General features: G+C 39.2%; 1 long non-coding RNA gene across 1 annotated transcript in view; it reads left to right on the top strand.

The window, feature by feature from the left end:
- Positions 1 to 3,714, top strand: part of LOC107750797 (uncharacterized) — a 16,270-nt gene extending 12,556 nt beyond the window's left edge. Inside the window, exon 3 of the long non-coding RNA XR_001641180.1 lies at positions 3,514 to 3,714. This is a non-coding gene — a long non-coding RNA (uncharacterized LOC107750797). The remainder of the gene's footprint in view (positions 1 to 3,513) is intronic.
- The last annotated feature ends 891 nt before the right edge of the window (positions 3,715 to 4,605 follow it).

Here is a 4,605-nt window from a genome sequence, read left to right on the forward strand (position 1 = left end):
GACAGCAGAAGGCAAATGGTGCGTGCGTGTGGTGCGTGAGTATTCTCTGTGGTACGTCTGCTGTGACTCAGGCGATGGGAGCAACAGAAGGCAGAGGCTGACGCTTCATGTCTCAGCACCCTCTCCTCGGGAGGATAATGAAGTTTTAAACTCACACTCAAGCAAGCAGGAACTAATAAGCAGTACAGACACACTGCCCTCCTCAGCTTCAAACTTTACATTCATACCACACTACCCAAATCTCGCCTGAACATCTGTAAATAAATGAGAAGATCCTTGGATGCTCAGCAGTCTTGGTTAAACTCGTTTTGTGCACAAAATATCTTAATAAAACCCTGCAATTCATCATTTTAATAGCATAATTCATGTTATGTTGAATAAAAACAGCTATTTTCTATCACATTATTATTATTATTATTTTTCCATTTCTGAAGAAAATGTTAGAGATGCTTGCCCATGCCACTATGCTAGGGTGTTCTGCTAGGGCAGGCTTTGCTATATGTAATATCTTTGCTATATTCGTTATGGCGCCGATGCTGATGGCTGCCTCCGTGGCGTGCTCCGCAGTTGTTTTTATGTTTTTGTTAGTTTGTCCTGTCTTTAGTTATATCCCTGCAATCAGTTTCACCAGAGATGAATTGCTGGACATTTGGAAGTACACACCACCCGATATTTCACCGGTTTTCAATTATTCTGATGTTTTGCTGGACATTGTAGTCAGGGGAGCTGCAGCGCTGATCAAGCGCTTCAGGACGCGCAGACAGGGGAAGCGAGCCGGCGCGCTCGTGAAGCTAAGGCAGCGCGGATTCAGAACGCCGTTGCCTAGCATCCATCTGGCGAACCTCCGCTCTCTACCCAACAAAACGGACGAACTCCTTCTGCTCTCCCGGACAAATAAGGATTTTTCAAACTCTGCTGCTCTGTGTTTCACGGAAACCTGGCTGAAAGACGCCATTCCGGACAGCGCGTTGAGTCTGCCGGGCTTTCAGCTGTTTCTATAACTATCTTGTGTCATATATATATGGTTATTTGTATGTATGTATGTACCAAGCGTTCCTGTAAAACCACAACACATTCCTTGTGTTTGCGTACACTATACCTGGCAATAAAGCTCATTCTGATTCTGATTCTGATATCTTTATCAGTTGAAAATGGTTGCGCTGCTATATATTTTTGTGGAAACTGTGATTTTCTTTTTCAGAATTATTTGACTAAGAGAAAGTTCAAATGGACAGTATTTATTTGCAAATAAAATGTTATCATTTTAAGCCTTTACTGTCACTTGATGTTTTTGCTTTAAAAAGTACTCGTTTTAATAAAAAAAATTGTAATGGTAGAGTAGCATACATTTTAAAGGGGTCATATGATGCTTTTTTAAAGATCATTATTTTGTGTATTTGGTGTAACAGAATATGTTGACATGCTTTAATGTTCAAAAAACACATTATTTTTCAAATACTGTACATTATTGTAGGTCCTCTATGCCCCGCCTCTCTCAAACACTTCGTTTTCTACAAAGTCCCTCCTTCAGACAAGTCACTCCTTCAATAAATTAATTATGATTCACTATGAACATTTCTAAATTGTGAATGATCCATTTGCACTGAATATTCCACAATGCTGCAACCACACCACTTCACTGGCAGTGTAAACCTAGCATAAACCAAAATAACTCTTTTATTATTATATAAATGGTCTGTTATATAATTATTAATTATTATATGGATAGCCTGAATAAATGAAGCCCTATGAAATGACAAAGCTATAAATAATGGTGACTCGCACATTGACTATATATGGAAAGTCCTGGAGGAAATGCTGGAGAGTTGCATCAGTCAGTGCTGGCGAGATACAGATAAGACAAGGTATGAGTTTATCCAGCAACTGAGTAAATGAACTTAGTAACTACAGATGGGCTGACAGTGATAATGATCGAAATGGCCAGGCAGTAGAAAAACAGAGGAAATGTAATTCAAATAAGTCCCATTTTGTCCCCTAGGAAAACAATGGGAAGAGATGAGACTGCCAAAAGCAAGCAATCACAAAGAGAGGGAGAGAGAGAGAGAAACTGCGTGAGAGTAACCTACAGAATAACATCCCAGGACAGGGAGAGATGGGCAACATCTCGATCAATAAACTTTAATTGCATTCAGTGGAAGAAATGATCCACGTCACTATTCTCATCACTAATGCCTTCCACCCTTTTCTTATCTTATCTCCATCACATGACCCCTGACCACCAATCAGAGCTCACAGCAGCTAGGTATAATGTAACTGGATAAAACAAGATAGGCAAGTGTTTCTGAGAATTTGAGGTTCTGCTTCTTTTTTTCCCTATAAATTACCATTTTATAAATGAGTAATGTGAAACATTCAACATAGGCTGCCACTCCATGTATCCTCACAAGAAATATATTCTTATACACTCTAAAAAAATGCTGGGTTAAAAAGGGACAAACCCAGCTATTGGGTTGTTTTGACCCAGCAGTTTGTACTGTATTATTGCTCAAATAAATGCAGTCTTGGTGAGCATGAAAATGTTTAAACATTTCTCTGACTTTGATGGGAAAAAAAACTGGCAATCTCATCACCCTGCATTATGGGATTGTCTCCTCCATAAAGGATACATGTGACAGCCTTAGATTTTGGCTGAGTTTTAGAAGGCAGTGTAATTAAGATGCCTACCTTCTGGAGCAGTGCCTATGATAGCTTAAATGTTCACTAGGTGTTGGAACAGAGCAAAAGTCTGACTGTAAGAAATGTAAAGATCTACAAACAAGACACACGCATGCATTAAATGTAATACCAGTACAATATTCCTCAGGGGAGGCTGAAGGACAGTGATTCATATAACACCTACAAACTTCCTTGAAAGGAAAATTCCACAAAATCTAATGAAAACTGTGAAATAATGATAACAAAACTAAAGTGGAGAACCACTGAGCAAGAGAGGCGAGACAGAGCTAAATAAGGTTACAAGGGGAAAATAAGAAAGGATTACAGTATAAGTTTAAGTCTCATGTAAGAAAGCCTCCATGCCTTGTTGTGTCTTTTTGTTTTCATAGTAAACAGAGAGACAGTAAAAGAAAGCGATGAACGATCTTCTCTTCCCCTCAGACCCTCACTATTAATACATGTGCATCTCTAATGGAGATAAATGTAGAGCAGTAAAAGAGCAGGGGGGTAAAACAGAGAGAGAGAGAGAGAGAGAGAGTGGGAAAAGAGACGGATGAAGGGGGGCTGGGTGGAAATAGAGAAGGATGAAAGATGGATGGAGCGAATTAGTTGTTGAGGGAGTGAAAGAGAGAAACATTGCTGTGGAGGTGGAAAAACACAAGTATCTCCATCTAATATGGTGAAAGAAAAATGACAAAACAGTATGTGAAATAGATGTGCTCTATAGATTATGGGTAAATAATAGACTAGATATTATAAATGACAACATTATTAAAATTGTATTTAAATTTAACATTTATTTGACATAACATGAATTATATTTAATTACATCCCTAGGTAAACATTTGTTTCATTATCAATGTCCCTCCTCTGTTTTAATAAACAGACATACAGTACAGCTCAGAAATCATATGAATATTTGTCCACATCACTCCACCAAAATAACTTTAAGGAATCTCAATATGGACCTGGAAACAGTTCAAATAGGTCTAGCATATGGACACAGGAAATAACAGTCCTTAATCTTAGAAGAGTTAAAGAAGTAGAGGCAAACTATTCAAATACATATAGAGCACAGGAAAATGAACTACACTAATATTGGCCAAGTAATTTGATCTCTGTGAGCGGAGCTCAAGTTACACAGTAGCCTAATTACTCAGAATGCCCAGGGCTCAGTTCTGGCCCAGTCCCCGGTTCAGTTTCAGAAAAAATGACTATGGATGGCTGTGAACTGAGTGCTTGTAGAAAAGTTTTTTTTTTTTAAGGATTTGAGAGCTGTTCTGTTAGAGTTTGGAAGATTGTTTTACCAGTGCAAAACAACCCAGGGCTGCATTTTCCAAAACCATTGTAAGCCGAATCAGAAAAAAAAAACATGGCACCGATGGTCTCTATAATCTCACAATGCTTTTGGGAATTGCACCCCAGAACATTCATCACGACCGTTTTCATCATGCAAAAAAATTGTTAATATTTTTTGTCAGGTTCATATTTTTTGTCATCATCAGAATTAGAACCGATTTGGCCCCTGGGCCTTCAATTTCTGTTTAATGACTCCACTACATCAAGGGAAGGAGGGGAGAGAGATCACTGTCATTTATATTAATTCCATTAGGATCACTCTAGTAACACATCATGCAGAGAATACTGAAACAAATTACACTAGCAGGATGACAAAAACAGAGAGACGTCCCTCCCCTCAGTGACCCTGCCTGATCAAACCTCACATATGTCCCCTGCTCAACCTTGAGGGGGATGAGTAAAGTTGGCGGTTGCAGTGAAGAAATGTCCGGCAATAGCAATGTTACCATGGCAACGGCTGAATGATTGACAGACAGGCGACAGACAGGATGTGAGTGTCCCATTCCAGGAAATCCCCTCGTGCCTGATATGTAATCCTCTTTATGAAACAGGACAGACTGCTGAGGTATC

This window comes from Sinocyclocheilus rhinocerous, unplaced genomic scaffold (genome assembly GCF_001515625.1).
Source record: "Sinocyclocheilus rhinocerous isolate Xijiao unplaced genomic scaffold, SAMN03320098_v1.1 scaffold1564, whole genome shotgun sequence".
NCBI classification, from domain to species: Eukaryota; Metazoa; Chordata; class Actinopteri; order Cypriniformes; family Cyprinidae; genus Sinocyclocheilus; species Sinocyclocheilus rhinocerous.